This window comes from Triturus cristatus, chromosome 1_1 (assembly GCF_964204655.1).
Source record: "Triturus cristatus chromosome 1_1, aTriCri1.1, whole genome shotgun sequence".
NCBI classification, from domain to species: Eukaryota; Metazoa; Chordata; class Amphibia; order Caudata; family Salamandridae; genus Triturus; species Triturus cristatus.
In genome coordinates this window covers 80,600,628-80,625,485 of record NC_140579.1, presented here as the reverse complement: position 1 = coordinate 80,625,485, position 24,858 = coordinate 80,600,628, and the positions used below count along the sequence as shown (strand labels likewise).

At 51.3% G+C, this 24,858-nt stretch overlaps 1 protein-coding gene across 11 annotated transcripts in view; it reads right to left on the bottom strand.

Moving 5' to 3' along the window:
• Positions 1-23,194, bottom strand: part of LOC146869505 (stAR-related lipid transfer protein 3-like) — a 146,113-nt gene extending 122,919 nt beyond the window's left edge. For 2 of the 11 annotated variants that reach the window (XM_085602033.1, XM_085601760.1), the window contains exons 1-2: positions 23,019-23,190; positions 15,392-15,506 (exon numbers count right to left, since the gene is read on the bottom strand). The gene's annotated coding sequence lies outside the window, so the exon portion shown is untranslated. Of the gene's footprint in view, positions 1-15,391; positions 15,507-18,558; positions 18,673-22,916 lie in introns of those variants that run through there. The other 9 variants (XM_085602746.1, XM_085602663.1, XM_085602575.1 and 6 more) reach the window with 9 other exon arrangements.
• Positions 23,195-24,858: the final 1,664 nt, after the last annotated feature.

Sequence of the window (24,858 nt, the reverse complement as noted above, 5' to 3'; positions counted from 1 at the left end):
AGCGCCTCCCCAGACCTATCCCGCCCCCGGTGCCCCCGCCCTAGCCCACCCCCGACCCCGCAATCAAGGAGAGTCTGGCAGTCCCCCAAAGAACCACGGCAGTCCCATCCCCAGCGCAGAGTCAACAGTGCAGCAGATTGCACCTCCAGCCCCCTGCTAGCCTCCTTACTGTCAGCGGCACTTCAGGAACAGTTCAAGTGTCCAGTATGCCGTGCGCTGTCCCAGGTGTGACATGTGGCAGCTCTGTCACCTCGTCCTCTTCCTCATCACTGCGTTGAGTGCCAGACCCCTTGTGGGAGCCCGGCTCCCCAGCAGGGGCGATTACAAGTGCGCCGGAGATGGCAGATACCGCCTGCAATGTCGCTTTCCGCTCCAGCTCCGTCTGTGACGCCAGGGGGGAGCCCCTTCCAGTCAGCCGAGTCCTGGCACGCCGGCTTCGGCGAGGTTTCGGCAAAGCCCTCCGCGATTCCCGTCCAGCGGAGTGTGCCCCTGTCCCGGTTCTGTGCAGCTCCAACCAGCCCCACGCGGCGGCAGGGTCGTTGAAAAAGAATGTCTTGCCGCCCAGTATGATCCGCAGACGCGCAGGAAACAACAGCGCATATTGAATACCTTCGTCCCTGAGTGCCTTTTTGATCGCCAGGAACGATGACCGATGTCGCTGGACCTCGAAGGGGTAGTCTGGGTAGATAGAGTCCGACGCGTTTTCCACCCGGTAGGGACCCTGATTCCTGGCCTTCTGGAGTATAATGTCCCGGTCTTTGAAGTGCAGTAGACGCGCAACCACCGGACGCGGTGGTCTCCCCGGGTCCAGGGGGCGGGCCGGGACCCTGTGCGCCCGCTCCAGCATGTAGAACGGCGTTAGCCCCTCTGGCGCAACCACTTCTCGCAGCCAAGTCTCTAGGTAGGCAAGCATGTCGGTCCCTTCGATTTTTTCGGGCAGCCCCACCACCCGTATGTTATTGCGGCGATTACGTTCCTCCGCATCCTCAGCCCTCTTCTCCAATAGCTGCACTCTCCGTTTCAGATCATCCACGGCAGCCTCCGAGGCTTTCTGGGCTGGTGCCAGCTGTTCCAGCGTGACCTCCGTCTGCTTGACTCGGTCGGCCAGCTTCCGGTGATCCCCCCCGCAGCAACCCCAGGTCCGTGGAGACTTGCGCTATGTCGTTCTGCAGCGCAATCCTCGTGTCCGACATGGCTTGTAGGATCTGGTCCATCTGTTTTTGCTGCAGGCCCCCCGACGGGTCCCCCGTCTCGTCGCCATAGCGCTCGCCAGGCGTGTCCCTGGTCGCAGCAGCGGCGCCTTGCCTCGGGCGTGTCTTTCCCATCGCTCCGCTCGGGGGCGGCTCGTCCGGAGCTCCGCTACCCCAACCTCCTGTTGCTCGCGCTACGCCGGATTGGGCCTCTACTCCGCGGCGGCCTGCGGGCAGCAGCACTTCGAACCCGCTCCGTGGCCCGGTTGAGCTCGCCGCCGGCCCGAGTGGCCCGTTCAGCCGCCAGGGGACCCCCACCGATCCAGCACAGGGGGCAGGGGGGGGGCAGTCCACCCTCCGCACCTCACACAGGCAGGTTCGCCAGTCCGCCCTAGCCACAGGTCCACAGCTCTCCAGGAGGGCACCACCGCCACCACCCCAGGCCGGCCACCAGACTGGTCGTTTCTGTTCCGCACCGGGCGTCACCACGCAGCTCCTGCCGCTCTGGCCCAGCCGTTCCACCAACCAGTGCCCTGCAGTGGGGCCGCACTCTTCGTCCCTCGGTCCGGGGGCCGTCCACGACCACAGGGTCCGCCGCAAGGGCTCCGGGGCTGCTTACTAATCTGCAGTCCCGGCGCCCACACTCCGCCATCTTGCCTCAGGTGCCACCACCGCAGCGTCGCCTACGGGTCTCCGACGTTGACCCTGCACTTCCGGTGTTCTCCGCCGGCGATCCCGCACTTCTGGTCGGCGCCTCTGATACGCCGCTCCGATGCTCCGTCTGCGGGTACAGGGCTCCCAAAATGGCCGGCGGCAACCCGCTCCGCCGCTGTTCCTCCGGCGTCAGTCCAGCCGCAGCGGCCCCTGGCCGGCCGCAACACAGTGGAGGGAGTCGGGGGGGCCAGGTCCGGACCCCGGGATATTCGCAGCAGGTCCGGGGCGTCAATGATCAGGATAACGGCCAGGCTGGGTGCGGAGCTCTCGGCTCACACGTCCATCTCCATCAGCCTCCAAGCCACGCCCTCCATATAAGTGCAAGCTTACATGTTCCGATAGTTGCATCTTTCTATTAAGGGCTACTATAAAAGTGTTCAGGGGGGCATAGCATAAAATAGGCTGCCAACGCCATTATGGTCTCACTGAAATATATATTGTTTGGCATCAGACAACTTGTCTCAAACCCAACATTTTCTAAAGTCAGATTTTATAGGACATGCACCCAGGTGGCTACTTTAGAGGTTGCCTATGTGGTTGCCCCAGCCTTTTCTGTACCCTGGCTGCCAGCCTACAGCTGCTGCGGCCAAGACAGGAATCTAACCGCCTGCCAGAAGGTGTGAACACTCCCAAGAGTCAGAAACTAAGGCCTGTCTGGGAAGGAGGTGACACCTCTATCCCTGACAGGATGGCTAGTGAAGTGACACATCAAGGCTTACACTGCCTCAGATATTCATTCAGGCTGCTTCCCAGGAGGGAACAGCCAACCCCCTGACCAAGAGGTACATTTGCCTCCTGACAAGAAGACAAATTAGGTAGTCAGGAGCTGTACAACCCAAGAAGGCTAGCCATGCCCCAAAGGTGGGCTACCTGGTCTGTACAGCCAAGGAACATTTCTGCCATTTTTAAAAGAGGCAGAATAGTGGTTCTGTGTAGAAAGGGTAGTACACCTGCTCCAGATGTGGTCACCTCAGGGGCGGTTTAGCTGCTGGGGATAGTAGCCCATCGGCTACTTGCACCCACACCTCTAATACCCTTAACTATAGGATTTAAGGGGCACCCGTGGCACCCAACCTCAGATCCGATTCGACTTGCAACCAAGGACAAAGAGACGAGTCTGCTACTTCAGGAACTGCAGAAAGCAAAGGCGCGATACCCTCACCTGTGGCAACCACTCTGTAACTGCACAACAGCTTAATTAGTACTGCAAGAGAGCTCGGTTACTCAAGCAACAGGAACCCCTCTGGAGCCAAAGTAAACTCAGAACACCCTTGGACTAGAAGCACTAGTCCCTTGCAGCTACAAAACGTGCCCAGAACCAATAAATCACTGGCCATCAGTCCCGTCGAAAAGTAAATCTTCCAGTGAGTTGTGGAAAACGTAGTCCTAACCTCCAGCAAGTAACAGGAGGCTATCGTTTTCCCCCAGACTACAAGATGCCAAAATAATTCCATGTGGAGCATGCCGCTCCTAAGGCCTGTTGGTGGCCAGTCCTCCTACCGCTAACTTTGTTCTATGCTATGTCTTGAGGGAACCCTGCAGCATCTTCAAACCGCCACCTCAGTGGCCCTGTTGAGCGTTTGCATCCGTTTGTCCCCCGCACCGCCTAAGCGGTAATACCAGTTCCCCCGTGCCACCTGCTTCATCACCAGGGACAGCCAGAACAACTTTGCACCTGGGCCCTCCGAACCAGGTAAAATCGAAATGAATGTAGTGGCCTGGTCCTGGGACACACATCACCTTACCCACTAGTGGTTTCCACTAGACTCGACCGGTAAGTGACTGATTGTCACTAGTGTTTATCTCCACTGACCACCATGTTAAAGTTTTGCAGTACTGAATTATTTTTCATTCTAAACTACATAACTCCAGTTATACTGACCAGATTGTGTTTGTTTAGGTCTAAATTTATATAAATATCTACTTTATGTTTATAAATTGGTGTAGGATTTATTTTTAGTCATGTCAATTATTTATCGTCTGTGTTGGTACTCTGAAATGCTTAACACCGGTTTCTTTAGTAAAGCCTAACTGCTCTGTGCCACAGTACCAGTACTGAGCTAGGGATTTATTAGTGGGAATCCAAAGAACCTATTTTGGGTTTTGAGAGAGTATTGCATAGTGAAATCTAACCAGCCTGCACAGAGGTGTAGCAGAGCAGCCAGACTGGCTGACTCCGGAGTGCGGGGCTCACGGTTCGATCCCCAGCGACAGCTCAGCATCATGTGAGCCTGGGCAATAGGTCACTTAATCTCCCCAATGGCCCCCAGAGCCTTGAAACCCACATGGGTGATATGTTCGTACTTTATTATTATTATTATTATTATTAAATTTTATAGAGCGCGTAGTCACCCGTGAGTATCCCAGCGCTAAGATCAGTACACCTGGGGGTAGTGGGGGCAAGGGGGGGGAGGTTAGGAGTTAAGGGAAGAGGTGAGTTTTCAGTCGCTTTCTGAAACGCAGATAGTTAGGTTCTGTTCTCAGGTCGCGGGGTAAGGCGTTCCAGAGGCATGCGGTATGAACCGAGAAGCGTCTTCCACCAGTGCGTGCCTTCTTGACTCTGGGAGTGATGATGAGGTGTTCCTGATCGGATCGAAGGGATCTTGGGGCTTTATAAGGATTGATAAATTTTCCTAGGATCGGGGGACCTTTGTTTTGCAACAGTCTGTGAGCCAGGCAGCGGGCTTTGAACTTCACTCGTTCTCTAACCGGGAGCCAATGGAGGAGCTTCAGAGCTGGTTTGGCCGAGGCTCTGGCAGGAGTGTTGGTGAGGATCCGGGCAGCCGCATTTTGGATCCTCTGTAGCCTGTTCAGGGTTGCCTCAGGAGCGCCCAGATAGATGGAATTACTGTAGTCGATCCTGGATAATATTAGGCCTTGGATCAGCAGTTTTTTTGCGGTAGGAGGAAGTAAGGGCAAGAACTTTCGGATTGATTTGAGAAGCCCGAAGCAAGTCCCGGCTACTTTTTTTGCCTGTGTTGCAAACGATAGATCTTTTTCGAGCCAAACGCCCAGGCTCTTAACCTCGGGTTTCGGGTCAGGAGGCGGGCCTAAACAGGGTGGCCAGATGTTCTGTGACAGGGAGAGTCCCTTCTGACCCAGGAGGAGAATGTCAGTCTTTGAACCGTTGAGTTTCAGATAGGACCGGTTCATCCATCCTTGTATCTGCGTAAGACAGTTGTAAAGGTCCGCAGGTTGTTGGCTTGGGTGAGATAGGGATACCACTAGTTGAGTGTCGTCGGCGTAGCTGACGATACTCACTCCGAACGGGATGACAACCTCCTCCAATGGGGACATGTAGATATTAAACAATGTGGGACTCAGGGAGGAGCCCTGAGGTACACCACATTGGAGGGGAATTTCGGAGGAGCGGGTGTTGTTCTCCCAGATCTGAAAGGACGGATGACCCAGAAAGGACGATAGCCAGTGTAGTGCTTTTCCTTCTACACCGACACTCCTGAGTCGGTGGATAAGGAGTTGGTGATTGACGGTGTCGAAGGCCGCACTGAGGTCGAGGAGGATCACTGCCACTGATCCTCCAGCGTCAAGAAGTGCTCTGGCCTCCTCCACCGCCGCAAGGAGGGCGATGTCGGTGCCCTGCCCTGGACGGAATCCCGTCTGCGAGCTTTTCAGCCGATCATTAGTTTCCAGAAATTGTGAAAGTTTTCTGTTCACCAGCTTTTCGGCGACCTTACTAGTTCCTGGGAGGAGGGAAATTGGTCTGTAATTGGCCAAATCCGCAGGGTCAAGGGAAGGTTTTTTCAATAACGCCTTGACAACTGCCGCCTTCCAGCTAGAGGGGACGACTCCCTGTTGCAGCGAAGCGTTGATAAGCTGGGTAAGGGGGGGGATGATCGTGGGTGCTACTCTCTTGAGGATACGTAATGGTGCGGGGTCCATGGGGGAACCGCTTTTGATGTTATTAAGCGTGCTTTCGACCTCCTCGGCAGTCACTTGTCCCCAAGAGGTGAGACAGGGTGAAATAGGAGTGTTATTGATCTCTTTTTCCTCGCTCGAGTTAGTGGTTGGAATTGAGTCGAGGATTTTCTGGATCTTATCCTTGAAGAAGTTAGCTAGTTTATGGCATTTTTCCTCGTCTGCCTTGGGGTCTGGTGGATTTCTGGGTCCGGGGTCAGGGACTTTAAGGAGTTCTTTTAGAATAGTAAAAGATTCCTTGCTTGAGCACGCGGAATTTCCTATTCTTTCTTGGAAGAATAGACTTTTGGTCTTTCGAAGGGTAATTTTATAAGTTTGTAGTGCGGTGTGGTACGCGTCCTTTTTTTCCTTAGACTTATCCTTCCTCCAGGAACGTTCCGTTTTCTTACATTCCTGTCGTAGGGACTTAAGCTCCGTAGTATACCAGGGAGCGGGGGTCACCCGTTTGGTATGTTTAAGAGTAGTAGTTTTGGGGAGAAGTTGATCCAATGAAGATGTGACCCAGAAATTAAACTGTTCATCGGCAATGACAGGATCGGCGGAGAGAGTGGGTCTGGAATTTGAAAGGGTAGTGGCCCATTCCTCTGGAACAAGCTTGTGCCAGCGACGATCGGTGACCCGAGTTTTGGAAGGTTGGGAGGGGGCTATGAATAGATGACAGGAGATAGGGATTAGGAAATGATCTGTCCATGGAAGAGGAAGGGGGGAACCAGTAGTAATGTCCGCGATATTAGTCAGGACGGGGTCCTGGAGATGTCCCTTGTCGTGGGTGGGTCCATTATTGACCAGCCGAATGTTAAATGACCTCAGGTCATGCAAGAGGTCCAGTGCTATGGAATCTGTGGGGTCTGTGAGGTGGAGATTGAGGTCGCCCACTAAGAGGAAGTTAGAGGCGGAAGAAGCTAGTTGTGCCACCGTTTCGGTGAAAGCGTTAATGAATTTCCCGGGTGTACCCGGAGGTCGATAGATCAACAGTCCTGTTATGGAGTGTGCCGGGGAGGTTTTGAGAGCGAAATGGCAACTTTCGCAGTCTTCAATGTTAGCATTGCTGGTTCTGCAAACTAGGTGTTCTTTGTGGATTATTGCCAGTCCCCCTCCTCTCCCTTTAGGTCTATGCAGGGTTTGGATAAGATAACCTGGGGGAAGGGTATTGACAATATCAAAATCTGAGCTGGCAGAAAGCCAGGTTTTTGTGAGAAACAATACGTCCAGTCCATGATCTTGTATCAGCAAGTTGGTTTCGTGAGCATGCTTGGGGAGGGAACGGCAGTTAAGAAGGCCCATCTGTAGTCCAGGCTTTACCGGAGTCTGGGCGACTGGGTTACAGCGTGCACAGTTGATATACGGTTTGCCTTCATCATGGATGTAGCGACATTCCTGATTTTTTTCCAGGTGGAGAGCCCGAAGCATGTCACTTGTGTACACCAGACGCCCAGGCGCCAAATCCGGCAGAGTTCCTGGGCCTGGGTCCGGCAGGGCCCGGACGGGCCCGGACGGGCCCAGACGGGCTTGCCTTAGGCGCGCCTTCGGCGCGCCCGCTGCGCGTACGTGAGGTGCACATGTTTTTGTAGGCGGAGTGGGCGTGGCCTCAAGCGAGTGGGCGTGGCCACAGGACCGGCTCACTCGCTGCTGGCGACAATTACTTGGGCGTTTCCCGCTGCAGCGATTAGCTCTGCTGCTAGGCGGTGAGGGTGTGAAATGAAGCCCCCAGTCTACGTGCAATTGGGTGAAAAAGGTAGGTTTCCCAGTGAAAGTTTTTACACACAAGATAAAATTACAGCGCTAACTTTTTAAAAAACAATGCTCCCGGCTGTGCCTCAGGAGTACAATCCAACCAGAGCTCTCAATCGGCTCGGTTTTGTAGGCGGAGTGGGCGTGGCCTCGAGCGAGTGGGCGTGGCCACAGGACCGGCTCACTCGCTGCTGGCGACAATTACTTGGGCGTTTCCCGCTGCAGCGATTAGCTCTGCTGCTAGGCGGTGAGGGTGTGAAATGAAGCCCCCAGTCTACGTGCAATTGGGTGAAAAAGGTAGGTTTCCCAGTGAAAGTTTTTACACACAAGATAAAATTACAGCGCTAACTTTTTAAAAACAATGCTTCCGGCTGTGCCTCAGGAGTACAATCCAACCAGAGCTCTCAATCGGCTCGGTTTTGTAGGCGGAGTGGGCGTGGCCTCGAGCGAGTGGGCATGGCCACAGGACCGGCTCACTCGCTGCTGGCGACAATTACTTGGGCGTTTCCCGCTGCAGCGATTAGCTCTGCTGCTAGGCGGTGAGGGTGTGAAATGAAGCCCCCAGTCTACGTGCAATTGGGTGAAAAAGGTAGGTTTCCCAGTGAAAGTTTTTACACACAAGATAAAATTACAGCGCTAACTTTTTAAAAACAATGCTCCCGGCTGTGCCTCAGGAGTACAAATAGGAATTATTATTTACTACACAATAATCCACTTTCCTACAATTCAGTTGTTTGATTAGTAAGTATTGGGAGTTCATAAAACACACTTATCACACCTTAAATCAATCTCATACTATACACGAATATACAGATGTGTGCAGTGATACAATTGCTAGACAGAGTGATTTTAGGAGCAGTTTGAGGTTATGATAAGGGAGATTTATAAAGCGCACGTACACCAACAGGTCTCTTGGTGCTGGGTTAGGAGGCCACCAGTGATAAGGGTCTGTGTCTAGCTATATGCATGGGTGAAGAGCCATGCTTTCAGCTTTTTTCTGAAACACATGTAGTCTGTTTCTTGTCTGATGGGAATGGGCAATGAAGTGCAAAATTGGGGTCCTAGTATGGAAAAACGTGAACCTCCTGTCCGTTTACGTCTGAATCTAGGGACCACAAATAGATTCATTTGCGCAGATCTGAGAGTGCGCTTCAGGGAGGATCTGTGAATCCTAGAGGATAGGTATTTGGGGCCTGTTTAAAAACAAGCATTTGCAATGCAATAGGTCTCGCATTTGCAAGAGTTTGAGCTATTGGCATTGTAAATAACAATGCCTTTATTTATGCGTTTTGAATACTTGCAAGAGGTGCGTAAACACACACTCTGTACTTAACAAATTATCACAATCTAACCCATTAATACTTTCTTAATAAGTTAATCAATCAATCAATCAATCAGTGACACTTATAGAGCGCGCTACATACCCGTAGGGTCTCAAGGCGCTGGGGGGGGGGGTGCCGCTACTGCTCGAACAGCCAGGTCTTCAGCTTCTTCCTGAAGGAGAGGTGGTCTTGGGTCAGGCGCAGGTCGGTCGGGAGGGAGTTCCAGGTCTTGGCGGCCAGGTAGGAGAAGGACCTTCCTCCTGTAGTCGCTCTTCGGATGCGGGGGACGGCGGCGAGGGCGTGGTTGGCTGATCGGAGGTGGCGTTTGGGAGCGTAGAAGTTGATCCGGCTGTTGAGGTAGCTCGGGCCTTGGTCGTGTAGGGCTTTGTGTGCGTGGGTGAGGAGGCGGAAGGTGATTCTTTTGTTGACGGGGAGCCAGTGAAGGTCTCTCAGGTGTCCGGTGATGTGGCTGGTTCGTGGGATGTCGAGGATGAGTCTGGCCGAGGCGTTCTGGATCCGCTGGAGTCTCTTCTGGAGCTTGGCGGTGGTACCGGCGTAGAGGGCGTTGCCGTAGTTCAGTCGGCTGGTGACGAGGGCCTGGGTGACGGTCTTCCTGGTCTCGGTGGGGATCCACCGGAAGATCTTCCGTAGCATGCGTAGGATGTTGAAGCACGCCGAGGAGACGTTGTTGACTTGCCTGGTCATGGAGAGGGAGGAGTCCAGGATGAAGCCCAGGTTGCGTGCATGGTCTGTTGGTTTGGGTGCGGTGCCCAGGGCTGGAGGCCACCAGGAGTCGTCCCAGGCGGAGGGGGAAGAGCCCAGGATGAGGACCTCCGTCTTGTCAGAGTTCAGTTTCAGGCGGCTGGTCGTCATCCACTCGGCTACCTCTTTCATCCCTTCGTGCAGGTTGGCTCTGGCGGAGGCGGGGTCGTTGGTCAGGGAGAGGATCAGCTGGGTGTCGTCGGCGTAGGAGATAATGCTGAGGTTGTGTTTGCGTACGATGGCCGCGAGGGGGCTCATGTAGACGTTGAAGAGGGTGGGGCTCAGAGATGATCCTTGAGGGACGCCGCAGATGACTTCGGAGGCTTCTGATTTGTATGGTGGTAGGCGGACTCTCTGTGTCCTTCCGTCGAGGAAGGAGATGATCCATTCCAGCGCCTTGTCCTGGATTCCGATGTTACTGAGGCGCTGTACTAGGGTGCGGTGGCAGACCGTGTCGAATGCCGCGGAGAGGTCTAGGAGGATGAGGGCCGCTGTTTCTCCATTGTCCATCAGGGCTCGGATGTCATCGGTGGCGGCGATGAGGGCGGTCTCGGTGCTGTGATTGGCTCGGAAGCCGGACTGTGAGGGGTCGAGGGATCCGTTCGTCTCGAGGAAGGCGGCCATCTGCTTGTTGACGGTCTTCTCGATGACTTTGGCTGGAAACGGGAGGAGCGAGATGGGGCGGTAGTTCTTGAGTTCGGTGGGGTCCGCTGTTGGTTTCTTGAGTAAGGCGCTGAGTTCGGCGTGTTTCCAGCTCTCAGGGAAGGTGGCGGTGTTGAATGATGTGTTGATGATGTCTCGCAGGTGGGGTGCGATGACAGCGTCGGCCTTGTTGAAAACGTGGTGAGGGCAGGGGTCGGTCGGTGATCCGGAGTGGATGGAGTTCATCGTGCGGATGGTGTCTTCGGTGCTGATCGGGGTCCAGGTGTGGAGGATGGTGGTGGGGGGTGATTGTTCGGTCATGGTGTGCGTTGGTTGGTTGTTGAAGCTGTTGTGTATGTCCGTGATCTTGTTGTGGAAGTATGAAGCGAGGGAGTTGCAGAGGTCTTGTGATGGGGTGATGTCGTTGTTTCCTGCGCTGGGGTTGGAGAGCTCTTTCACGATGTTGAAGAGTTCCTTGCAGTTGTGTGCGTTGTTGTCCAACCGTTCCTTGAATGCTGTTTTCTTGGCGGCGCGGATAAGCTGGTGGTGCTTCCGGGTGGCAAGCTTGAAGGAGGTCCTGTTGTCCGGTGTAGGTTCCCTTCTCCAGACTTTCTCGAGGGCTCGGCAGTTCTTCTTGGAGCTCTTGAGTTCGTCGGTGAACCATGGGGCTTTCTTGCTTCCGGGTCTGCTGGGCGGGGTCCTCAGCGGGGCGAGCTCGTCCGCGCAGATGCTGATCCACTTCGTGAGGTTGACGGCGGCCTGGCTGGGGTTCGCTGAGCTGGCAGGAGGGTGCTGGCTCAGGGAGGTGGCGAGCTGGTCTGCTGTGATCTTGTTCCAGCTTCTGCGGGCGGCCTGTTGCTGGTGGTGGTGGGTCGTCGTTCTCTTGAAGGTGAAGTGGATGCAGCTGTGGTCCGTCCATTGGAGCTCTGTGGCGTGGCTGAAGTCGATGTCTGTGCTGGAAGAGAAGACTGCGTCGAGTGTGTGTCCGGCGAGGTGGGTGGGGGTGGACACCAGTTGCTTGAGTCCCAGGTTGGCGAGGTTGTCCAGCAGGGTGCTGGTGTTGCGGTCGTTGTTGTTCTCCAGGTGGAAGTTGAGGTCCCCCAGGAGGATGTAGTCAGTGGAGGGGAGGGCATGCGGGCTGACGAAGTCGGCGATGTCCTCGCTGAATTGCGTGCGTGGTCCAGGGGGTCGGTAGATCAGGGTGCCTCTGAGGGTGGTGTTCGGGTTGGTGTGGATCTGGAAATGCAGGTGTTCGGCAGTGGTCAGGGTGTTCTCGGTGCTGGTCGTGAGATGGATGGTGTTCTTGTGGATGATGGCGATGCCTCCTCCCATCTGGTTGGCGTTGCGGTCCCTCCGGACGATCTTGTAGCCCTCTGGGATAGCGATGGCGATGTCGGGAGCTGATGAGGCGTTCATCCAGGTCTCTGTGAGGAAGGCAACGTCAGGGGCTGTGGCGTCTAGGAGGTTCCAGAGTTCGATGGCGTGTCTGTGGCCGGAGCGGGTGTTGAGCAGGATGCACTTGAGGTGGGTGCTGCTGCTGTTCGACTTGGCGGGGGCTGGTGTGCGGCAGGTCCGGATGCAGGTGAATTTGCAGGCGTGGCAGCTGAAAGGTCCGTGGGTGCGTCGTGGTGTGGCTTGATGGCATTCTGGGAGTCGGCCAGAGTTGAGAGCGATGAGGGTGGCGGCGGAGTACGTCAGGCGGGTCGGTCGGCGGCATCGGGGGCCAGGGGTCCTGGCGCTGGTCGCGATCCGGTCGCGGACGGGCGCAGACGGGCTTACCTTTGGCGCGCCTTCGGCGCACAATCGGCGCGCCCGCTGCGCGTGACCGCTGCGCGTTCGCACGGTCGCCATATAAAGGCGAAGTGCGCGGGTGGGCGGAGCAGCTGGGAGGCGGGAGCGGGGCGGGAACAGAATGAAAAAAGGGGCGGGGCTTGCGGTGGTGGCGGGAAGCGGGGAGCGGGGAGGGAAGGCGGCGATGTAGGCGGGCTAACAGGAAGGACACAAGCTGGACAGATAAACAGGCAAATATACTTTATTAAGCACAAATGGCGAACAAAACAAGGGAAAAAGAAACTCAAACACGGGCAGGGAATACAGATGACAAGCACAAATGGCGAGAGAAACAAAGGCAAAACAGACGGCAACGGAGTCAGCCGGCGGCGAGGCAGGCAGCGCGGCAGGGACAAGGCTGAGGGGCACACGCAGCAGCTGGTGGCCGTGCGGCGCGGGGGTGTCCCACAAGTGGGTCACACTTACCTGTGTCGCACGGTCGCCATATAAAGGCCAAGTGCGCGGGTGGGCGGAGCAGCTGGGAGGCGGGAGCGGGGCGGGAACAGAATGAAAAAAGGGGCGGGGCTTGCGGTGGTGGCGGGAAGCGGGGAGGGAAGGCGGCGATGTAGGCGGGCTAACAGGAAGGACACAAGCTGGACAGATAAACAGGCAAATATACTTTATTAAGCACAAATGGCGAACAAAACAAGGGAAAAAGAAACTCAAACACGGGCAGGGAATACAGATGACAAGCACAAATGGCGAGAGAAACAAAGGCAAAACAGACGGCAACGGAGTCAGCCGGCGGCGAGGCAGGCAGCGCGGCAGGGACAAGGCTGAGGGGCACACGCAGCAGCTGGTGGCCGTGCGGCGCGGGGGTGTCCCACAAGTGGGTCACACTTACCTGTGTCGCACGGTCGCCATATAAAGGCCAAGTGCGCGGGTGGGCGGAGCAGCTGGGAGGCGGGAGCGGGGCGGGAACAGAATGAAAAAAGGGGCGGGGCTTGCGGTGGTGGCGGGAAGCGGGGAGCGGGGAGGGAAGGCGGCGATGTAGGCGGGCTAACAGGAAGGACACAAGCTGGACAGATAAACAGGCAAATATACTTTATTAAGCACAAATGGCGAACAAAACAAGGGAAAAAGAAACTCAAACACGGGCAGGGAATACAGATGACAAGCACAAATGGCGAGAGAAACAAAGGCAAAACAGACGGCAACGGAGTCAGCCGGCGGCGAGGCAGGCAGCGCGGCAGGGACAAGGCTGAGGGGCACACGCAGCAGCTGGTGGCCGTGCGGCGCGGGGGTGTCCCACAAGTTAACCCATAAGAATCCACGTTACCTGCCTTATGTGAAGGCAGGCCCTTTTCTGCCCTCACTCATTCTCGCAGGACTAACATCCCAAATGTCCAACGATGTCACTACCAAAACATTTGGTTTACAACATACAAATCTTCCTTCTGGTAGCTCTGAATAATTCACTCGGCCATGTCAGGTATGGATATTTTTCAATTTAAATCAAAATGCCAATTCACCATTTTCAGCTCCTCGTGGGCCCTTGTGGTTCATAAGTAATTAGCATTTGCACATGTTGGGATCAGCTTTTGCCTCTAGATACTTATTCAATTACTGCACTGCATTTGCAACAAGCATTTACAATGCAATGGTCTCGGCAATATTATAGGTAGAGCTATTGGTATTGCTCATTATTTTTTTATCATTTTTGTATCCCTAAATAAATGGCATTGTCATTTCTATTGGCATTAGCTTTTTTTTGCATATGTGATACCTATTGCATTAGCAGAGAGATAGTGAGAGAGAGAGAGAGAGTGGGGTATTGAAATAGAGAGTGAGGTAGTGAGCGAGAGTGAGGTAGATAGAGAGTGAGGTAGTGAGATAGAGAGTGAGGTAGATAGAGAGTGAGGTAGTGAGATAGAGAGAGTGAGGGAGAGGGATGTTGTGAGGTAGTGATATATAAGCAGAGAGTGATGTTGTGATGTAGTGAGATAGAGAGAGAGGTAGTGAAAGAGAGAGTGAAAGTGAGTTAGTGAGATAGAAAGAGTGAGGTAGTGAGATAGAGAGTGATTGAGGTAGTGAGAGAGAGTGACGTTGTGAGGTTGTGAGCTAGAGAGTGAGGTAGTGATGTTTTGAGAGAGAGAATTTGTGAGATAGTGAGGTAGTGAGATAGAGTGGAGTAGTGAGGTAGAGAGAGTTATGTAGTGAGAGAGAGTGAGGTAGTGAAACAGTGATGTAGTGAGGGAGAGGGATGTTGTGAGGTAGTGAGATGTAAGCAGAGTGGTGTTGTGATGTAGTGAGATAGAGAGAGGTAGTGAAAGAGACAGTGAAAGTGAGTTAGTGAGATAGAAAGAGTGAGGTAGAGAGATAGAGAGTGAGCGATGTAGTGAGGTAGTGAGAGAGTGAGGTAATGATCTTTTTAGAGAGAGAAGTAGTGAGATAGTGAGGTAGTGATATAGAGGGGAGTAGTGATGTATAGAGAGTTATGTAGTGAGAGAGAGTGAGGTAGATAGAGAGTGAGGTAGTGAAAGAGTGAGTTAGTAAATGTGAGAGGTATTTTCTGACGTAGTGAGATAGAAACAGTGAGTGATGTTGTGAGATAGAGAAAGACTGAGGTAGTGAAAGAGAGAGTGAGGTACTGAGGGATGTTGTGAGGTATTAAGATAGAAACAGAGAGTGATGTAGTGAAGTAGTGAGATAGAGTGAGGTAGTGAAAGAGTGAGTGTAAGTGACTTAGTGTATTTGAGAGAGAGAGTGAGGTAGTGAGATAGAGAGAGTGAATTAGTGAGTTAGAAAGAGAGAGTGAAGTTGTGAGGTAGTGAGAGAGTGATGTAGTGAAGTTTTGAGAGTGTGTTGTGATATAGTGAGGTAGTGAGAGTGAGATAGAAATAGATAGTGATGTAGTGATAGAGAGTGAGGCAGTGAGATAGAGAGAGAGTGACGTTTTTAAGTAGTGTGTTATAGTGAGAGATAGTTACTGTGGTAGTGATATTGTGTTGCTGTGAGAAAGAGAGAGTTGAGTAGTGAGTTAGAGAGTGAGGTAAAGAGTTAGTGAGAGAGAGTGTAGTATAGTGAGAGATAGTGAGGTAGTGAGAGATAGTGAGAGAGAGAGTTAGGGAGAGAGAGTGACGTAGTGAGAGAGCCAACCCCACACACATACAGAACCACCCACACAGAGCCACACACATACAAAGTGTATCCCCCAGACATACATACAGAGCCACACATACAGAGTCAGCCAGACACAGATAGAGAGCTATCCACACAAATATTCAGAGCTACAGACATCCACATACAGAGCCACTGACTTACACATACAGAGCTGGCTAGAGAAATAGACATGTCCGTCAGGCACTGCTGCACCGCCTTAGCATCGCCAGTCCACGTGCCCCTCTGAGGCCCGACATCCTCCATGATGGAACTAAGCCTGGGAAGAGAGAGTAAACACGGTGAGCCATTCGCCATTCCCCGGCCGGTGTGCCACTCCAGGGCAGCTGCCCCGGCCAACTATCCACGCATGGCATCACTTTCAAACAAACAATTCCTATAGTTCGTTGCATTGCACGGGTGAAGTTGCGAAACAGTGCAGGGTAACAACATCAAGTCAATGCGTCAGGCACACAAAATGCAGAAGAAGCAGATTGTTTGGGATATTTTAATGGGAATACGGTATAGGTAATAGGAATTTAAGTAGTATGTTCAATGTAACACGTTGTGTCCCCATTATTGCATTTATGAATAATTTGCACATCTTTGATTTCGGTGGCATATCGGAGAGGAGTGCACAATGTAGGAGGTAGACCCCCGGAGTGTACAGACGGGAGGGTGCCCCCCCAACACCCCTTGTGTTCTAGCCATTTTTCATGAATCATGCCCAATGTAGAACTGCCGATGGACCTCTTTTAAACAGCTACACATTGTAAGTGTTTAAGCACGCGCGCTCCCAGTGTTAGAAAAGCGCGCACGTGGACCTCAAGTGATCTGTCAGTTTCTTGGCATCTGCCAACTAACCATTAGCCCGGGAGTACGGAGAGTCGATCCTGCGGATTACCATAATCACGCGCTTTCCCCAGTGGTATGTATTCTAACTAGGGAGCAGGGCTTTTTGTGAGAGCCACGTGCTCATTCTGATGAGGGTGGTGAAAGCCTCGCCCTGCACGGGAGCAGAAGCGGTGTCTGACCGGAGCTTCTGCGCCGTTTGCGCGAGCCGGGCTGCTAATACTTACACTGCGCCATGTGGCTGCCGTGTGACAAGCGCTGTCACAAGGCACGCTCCTCCGCTCTACTGGCGTAGAAGCCGGATTGACAGAGGTAGGCAGGTATGTGGAAGCTCGTCTGCAACTGAATGACACCGAGAATTAGTAGCACTATATAGAACAGGGCATCCTCTGATTTTAGCGCTTTATTTAATGTTCGGACTTTACAACTATTGTCTAGCTTCGGAAACAGGATCGTTTTAACAACTTCTTTATAATTATCCTAATGTCTATTGTAGGGCCAGGGTATAGGGATGTACGCATTCGTTTTGAGACCTACATGCTTCAGTGCATTCTGACACAATCTAGACGAGAGTGCGCGGCCTTGCGCGGAAACAAGCAATCACGCCTTGTTGTGGGCACTGAAAGCAGGGCTGGAAACGGCGATACATGTAGCAGGACTGCAGAGAGCGTGGCACCCACAACTCGACCGCACTCGAAAGAAGTGGGGAAACTGCAATAAAGGCAACACCGCACGGCCTCATTAGCACCTTCAAACCAAGGGAGCAGAGAGCAGGGGGAGAGGACAAGCACACCACTGCCTTTCTCCGAGGCGAAGCAGAAATGCCTCGGAGAAACGCAGCGGCGGTTTCAGATTCGGGTGCGTGTTTTTCTTTTCTCTCCTCTTGCCATTGGCTGGAGGAGAGAAAAACACGCCTAAAAAAGGGCGTGGCTAAAAAGTGGAAAGAAGAGCACAGAACACGCCCCCGAATCTGAAAAAGACGGAGCCTATTTGGAGGGACGGCTCTCTCCTCAAATAGCTGCCCTCCGTTTAGGAAGCCAGCCAATGGAGGAGAAGCAAAAAGAGAGGCGGGCTAAATGGCCACTCTAAGAATCATTAAATCTCCGGACTTCCGGTTCTGCCTTCGGCAGACCGGACGGTCCCTCGACCTAAAAAGGTAAGAAAGATAATCCCAAATTCCCTCAAGTCATTTTAGAGTACGGCATGGCCACCGGACAAAAAGCATTTATCAAATAGGCTTGGAAAAATATACATGGGAGGGGAATGGAAGGTGTAGAGTTCATATTATTTGGAGGTGAATCTGGAGCGCTTATAGTACAGAACAATGAATAGCTTTGGAGGCTATTTCCTGACTCTACTAAGGGCACCATAAGGCTTTCAAGATCAGGTGTCATTACATGGGGAGATCAGTGAGAGCCACGTCAAAGGAGGTACTGAAGGGGGTTCAGGAGAGCAGCCGGACAACAAATTGTCGGAAACATGTTTTGTCTTCCTATGTAAAAGTACTGTTTAGTAACTTCATACATAATCCTGAATGTAGAAACAATTTAATCAACTATGGTGGTTGTTTTATTCTCGTTTCCAGCTTCCTGTTAAGCTGAATATGGTTGCTAATTATCTTTTATCTTTTACTGTACTTCTTTGATGTTTTGCATTATACACAAGTTGGACTTTAAGCTTCCCGACGTGTGTGTGGGTTTTGTTTTAACAGAAAGTTGTCAAAATTGTAACATTGGTTCAAAATGGGTGTTAAAGGAGGGACATAATGAAGAAAAGTGAGAGAGGGGTGTGTCTGTAGTAAGGATGGGTAAGGCCGCCAGATTAGTCCATGTGACCGGAACACTAGATTTCCCAACTTAATATGTATCTAAGTCTCTTGCTGTGTCTCTTCTTCCACGGTGTGTCCAGTATGCTGTGACTGTTGGTCTGCAGTGTGTTCAGTGTGGTCTTGTTACTCTGACCACATCCACCGACATTAAACATGTCTCCACTTCAAGTGCCTTCAGATGGTTGGTGGAAGCAGGTCACACCCAGCACAACCCCACTATATGATTATATTTGAAGTGAAACAGTGAAGCTGAGGAGTAAAACCCCTGCAGGTCTATTGGACTGATTGGCCTGCGTGTGGAGCGGTGCAGCGTGTGGTTAACTCCAGAGGTGGCATTCTTACATTTTGAAAGAGAGGGCTGCCTACTACTCATATATTCTGAACTAGAATCTTCTGCCGTCATGCAGTAGTGACCATGGTATGCAGGGGCATTATTTACGGATCTCCTGGACTATTCTTTCTGCCAATAACATCACAGTGAGTTAAAACACAAGCACATTATGGTAAAAATTATTATCTTAGCAGGATTCGTTGTTATCATGCTAGGAGCTAACCCGACCACATGCCGGGCCAATTGTATCAAGGATAAATGACATTTAGGCTACCAGACTGCTACACATGCCTGCAGCTGATTTTGAAAGATTGAGCTTACCCATCAACCCACAGATCAACCGGAGGTGCCACAGACGTTTCCAGAAGGGGCAGTAATACCAGTCCGCCCGCACCATCAGCAGTAAACCTTGGCATTACAACCAGGAACACTGCAGCTGATTAGCAATGCAGAAACATGGTTAGGCGGTGCTGCTTCTGGAAAAAACTGAAGTGACTTATTGCATCCACAGCCAACCATAAGCCTGCTAAGAAGAGCAATGCCACAGTTAACAAATGGCAAGCGGCAGGAGAAATTACCCGGGAGTTTCACCCCGATACAGATTACTTGAAGTCTCGGAGAGACAGCACATGCATGCTGCCTAGGCGAGACCTAATGATACAACCTATTTTGAACATGGATTGCTGCTCCACTAGAAGCCAGTAAAGTTCCTTCATCAGAGGTTTATAATGGTAGCGCCTAGGTTGTGGATAAATGATCCTGGCAGATACCTCAATGGCCTCAATTAATTTACAAAGAGGTCTTGTGGCCCCCACAGAGTTACCTCCTCTGGTTACAGTACTACATATGCTGCATGGCTTCAGAAGAACTTGATTGGTTTCATTCATGCCAACCCTCCCAAATCAGGTGGGAGACTAACAATTTTAAGTCTAGTCTCCCGCCTCCCGATTCCTGCATGCAAAAACCCGATTCCTCTGCGAGCTTCTGACGGCAGGCACTGGTCTTGAAAAACTCAGATTATACACGGACAGTAACATGCTCTTGCAGGCAAGTGCACCACATTCTTGTCACGCTCTCTCTGCCTGCCATAGCGCTTTCTCAGTGGTCTTGACAGGTAAGGAAAAAACATATATTTGCATTTCTCACATCCAATCCGGCAGCAGCACACTTGCAAGTCCCATACATGCCAATGACCCTATGCAGACTGCAATACAAGTTCTACCACCTTCTTCTTCTAAAATGTTGCAATGTATGCTGTTTGCAACAGTTTGTTCTGCAGCGGTAGTACCAACAGAGTTGTTTTTTTAGGCTTAGAGAATCATGCATCGAAAAAAAATGAAATTGCATCATTTTCTTTGCAAGGTTTCGAGGATTGCAGAACAGTTGGTGCATGTAAACATGCACAGGATTTTGTTTTTTCACTCGCTCAAATGAAGCACGGGGCGTCTTTTCAGATTTCAATTCAACGGACTGAAAAACAATACTCCAATTCAGTTCATCAACGTGTTCGTACGGTACAAAAGCAGAAACTCCATGGAATCCGTGCTCATGCAAATCGGATTCAATCACTGGAGCGGCTCGCTTTTGCATACACTTTGCAGGCACGTTTTTAGGTCTCGCTGAGCCCAGCACATGCGCTGGCTCGGAGAGACATTTTGGAGGTGAGTTTTCAAAGTGCTGCTGGCTGGCCTAGCGCTTGCGTTCACACGCGAACGGCTAGCCTTCAGCAGCACTTTGAAAACTCGTGCTTTAGTGCGTCATCGCGATCACTTTGGCTTTCAGAGCGATCGCAATGACTTTCGCTTTTACGGGCGCGCGGCATTACTTTTACTGCCGCGCGGCCAATGCTTGTTGTCTTTGGTATTCAGCCGTCCTGCGCCATTTCTTGCCTGACCCCTGACGCTCTCTCTGCCAGGAACAGGCGCATGCCTGCACAGAGATCTTAAACCAGCCCCCGGCGTGCAGAGGTACCGCGGGTATGTAGCTCTTCTGACAGGGGCCAGGCCACCATCAATGCGCAGGGCTCACACGCACGCTCAAGTACATCGAAGAAACAGTCTTTCACAGCCTGTCACACTGCTCGCTCCATAAACAACGTGGCGCCCAGTGCACAGGGCAGGAGACAGCAAAGGCTCTGCTTGGAATGATTCATGTGAGTCCCGAGCACTGGTGGGGTCACTTGGGCATCAGACAGATGGGTGTTGCTCAAAGCTGTCACCCCACACCGCAGCAAAAATTCAATGTACAGCCTCAGAAAACAAAGTGCTCAGCAATGAATAACTGCCCATGATGGGATGCCCCCTCGCAGTGACTGTACAGCCAACGAGCTTTACTTGTGACAACCTTAGAATACATCGCCTTTAGGGCAGCACTGGCAGCCTGGTATTGGGCTTAGGTTCAAAGCTTCGCAGCCTCCTCAAGCTGCGAGTAACGGGAAACAGTGAATAAAAACTAGAGATATACCGGCTCGTGCCAGCGGAGTAAGGACCAGGGGCCGCATTACAATAAGTGCCCCTGGAGCGGGCCTCCGTTTTACAAATACCCGAGCAAGATATTTTGTAATTCTCACGAAATGCTGTTCGTCCCAAGTGAGCTTAGGCAGTGCATGCACTTGCCAAGTTTGATTTTAACATGTGGGATTCTAGATTTTTTTTTTTTAATTGCCTGGGCAGCTGACCTGAGAGGCGTGCGAGGCTACTGCTCCCCCAGCCCTCCCAATCCCAACTCTCTCCCCCACCACTCAATTCAGCAGCGCATCACTCCTCTGCAGAAACCCAGCACCGCACCTACACACCGACCAGCGCATGCCCAAAGCACCGAGCAAGATATTTTGTAATTCTCACGAAATGCTGTTCGCCCCAGTACACTCCACTTAATTTTAGTAGGAGGAAAACCCGTGCGACAACCCCTGCAAAAAGCAGCAGAAAGTTGACGAAATGCGACACTTTTCCCTCCTCCCCCACGTGAGCATTACCACCTAGAATAGCTGAAGAGCCAACTCCCCCATTGTATCAGGGCCCTACATGCTGTCAGTGTGCATTTCAGCATCACGGGACTGCATTATTGTCCCATCTGCCTTCACCTTATCGCTCATGGGTTGTGCAGCATCCATGGTATTTTAAAAACGCGCTGTAGCGTACTTTAATATGCCTCTCTACAGTTTCTCATCTATCTTTCCAGTCTTTTTATTTCATTTGTCACTGTTTTTTACCTCTCCAATCTATCTCCCTTCACTGGCTCCTCACCCGCCCCTTCCCCCTTCCGCTCTCTCACTCCCACTCTCTCCTTTCGAGGTTTCCTGTCTGCACCCAAATGCCAGAAGAGCTATGCCATATTTGTAGGAAAGGTGTGTTTTTCTTCAGCTGGGGAGAAACAAGGCCTTCTGTGTCTCTATTGATCATAATAAATGAACCACACTTGCGTAACAGGCATAAACCTTGTACTAGTTCAGCGGCCCACAGCTTGTTTCAAAGCAGGTAATGTTTATAAAGAACTAAACTCAATGTCCACAGGTCTGTTTTTAAGAAACCATGAAAATGCAGCCAACTCTTTCTGCTCTTTTACTTTGCTTAATACAACCCATGTTGACCTTCAAGCTGTGTTAGGGAGTCTGGAGAAGTACGGAATAGGTAAATGTTGTAGAATGCCAAAATGAGGCGCCACAGTGAACTACTTTTACAACGTTTTTATACTATCATTTCTTTGACGTTTTGTTGTTTTCTGCATGCTGGTAGTGTTTGTTTACACAGTAGTGAATAACTTACTTGACTCATGTGTTTAGGTACCACTAATGCGATACTTTTACCCACACTAAAATTATTTTTGCGGGTCATGTCTGTGTAAGAGCTTGTGATGATTTTTAAAGTGTCAGTTTATAAACCACTTTCATGTATATGCAACATACGATTTCCATCAGCATTACAAAACCGAACAAACACAATGCTCATAGACCATGTCACCTATGAGACGCCAGTCAGTGTTGGTTCTTAGTCAGAAGACTTGCATTATAAGATTTGATTTTTTTTTGTTAGTTACCTTGCAATTAGCAGATAGATGCCCACGCATGCAAAGTGTGCTTGGTTAAAAGTCCAACTGATTGTTTCAAGTATAGGACCTCAAGATTGGCCAGTCTCAGAGGCACATATTTCCCTCATTCTTTTTGTTGGCTTTTCAGTGCAGAATATCTGCATATGGGTGGGGAAAGCAGAACTTCCAATACCAGGCTACCAGGAAGTACAAAACAGAATTTGAGACAAATGGACGAACACGTAGGCCAAATGTTTGTATGAAGTAAAAAAAAGCATTGACATAGCCAATAGGTCTCGCATTTGGGACCTTATAAGTGTTTAGTTATCCAGCACAATATCCTTGGTGCAACAACATCAACTGTTGCATGGCTAAACACTTATAAGGTCCCAAAGGCGAGACCTATTGGCTATGCCAATGCTTGTTAATTCCTTCAGTCTAGTCTGCAAAGGTGCAGAAAAGAACCAACGAATGATAGGGAGCTGCATTCTTTGAGGCGGAGAAGGAACAATAGCCTACAAAAACCACCGCTCTCCTACGAAAACAGATTCCCAAAGAGTTACTGAGCACGTACACATAAACAATTCCAGTAGTTTCATATATTATGTCCCATAAAACGAGACTGTCCTTCAATTATTATTTTTAAGTGTTACCTTTGTTGACAATAAGAAATCCCATCGTGGGATAACAAATATTTGGCTAAAACTGAAAAGCGTCGGATCCTGCCAGATCCAGTCTCTAACTCCACACTTTACCTGCCACCCGCAGGTCATCTTCAGAATATCCGTGTGTGATTCTGCATCGCTTCCGGGTCTGCAGGGTCAGCGAATGGGAGAGCTCATTTCTTGTGACTGACAGGGAGTTGGAAACGTAACGTTCGCTCCGGAAGAAATAATACCGGAAGTTATCGCCCCAGTGCTTGATCCCTGCGAACATTACAGTGAATCCATGAATAATGACTAGAGGACAGCCAACCAATGAGAACGAGTGTGTATCGGTCTCCTCTCCGGTCCTCTCCATGGCCGTCTTCAATGTGAGATGAAAGATATCGAGGACAGACATTGGACGTTGCCCTGGTCCAATGAGCAGAAGAGTTTGGCAGTTTACTTTCTGGCTATGAACGGTTCCTTCATTTTTGCAGTTTTATATAGCGCGAACTCGACCCGAAGGCATCAGAGCGCTTTACACAGGCACCTGTTACGTCACAGAAGGACACCGTCCTTTTTGGTAGGCAGGGGGGGAAGGGGGGAACAAGTGATTTACCCAGAGTCACAGGAAGCTGAGCTCACACCAATGGTATTTTTGTCCCGTGACGCACCGGCAGCGTAAGGGGCTTGTCCAATCTTTAGTCAACATCGCAGGCGTTTCAGGAAGTACGGATGATAGGAGGCTTGCTATTGGAAGTTTTGTTGGTCCAATGAGTTCACACGGCGGGGAGTTTCCTCTCTGGTCCGCAAGTCCTGTTAGTGCAGAATGTCGTGGATTCACGAATTGCCCAGTTATGCGGTTTCCTCACCGGCCCGGACTCAATGATTTATGCTCCAAACTTTGTTCGGAGATAAAACGTTTCTGATTGGTGGCGGCTCTTTGCCAATGAGTGGGTTTGCTTCTTACACTTTCGCACTGAAAGTAACGAGTTTTGACACATTCAGACTTCCTACCGAAAGGGCTACCTGCGGGTTAGAACCCGAGTACAAACTTAGGGGCAGATCTACAAGAAAGTGCTGCATTGTGGCACCGCCAGCCCTTTGGCTGCACCACGCTGCGGCACTTTCAGAGCACAGGAATGCAACATATTTACAAGAATATGTCGCATTCCTGTGCTCTTCCCTGCGCTGGTGCACAAACAGCTGCCAAGCGCCGTCGCAGCCACCCCACCCATGCAATATGGTGCTAGGATGCCTGCGTCGTGGGGAGATTCTTTTTGTGCAGGAAGGGACACCTTCCTGCACAAAAACAATCACTAGAGGCTTTTTCCTCTTTCAATGCGTGCTGTAGAATGCAACACGCATTGACAGAGGAATAAACGAGGAGAAATGAAAACCTTTCTCCTCGTTGCGACTTGATTCGCTACCTCTAGGGTGGCGTAGCATTCACACGCATCTCCAGATTTACGATTTCTCGTAAATCTGGAGATGTGTCTTGTTCCATGGGTGTTGCGTAGGAACACCCAATGCAACACCCATGGAATGCCCCTTCAACGCAAAGTGCTGCGTGTGAACGGGCCGTATTTACAAGGAGAGGAAAAGTCACGCAGGGTGGCTTTTTCTGCCCTTGTAAATATGGAGCACCCTCCCCAGCGCTACCAGTACGTCACAAAAAGTGACGTACTGGTGGCGCAGGGGGCTTGTAAATTTGCCCCTTAGTAATCAGGCATTATTTTTTTTTGTTGCAGTTTTATATCGCGTGAACTCGACCAGAAGGTATCCGAGCGCTTTAAATGAGCACCATTCGCAGTACAGACGGACACATTCATTTATGGTAGGCATGGGGAGATTAAGTGAGTTGCCCAGAACCTCCAGCCAGACTCCAACTTAGTTCCCCAGCATCAAAGTCGGCCGCTCTGGCCATTACGCCACATCATCTCCTAAACGA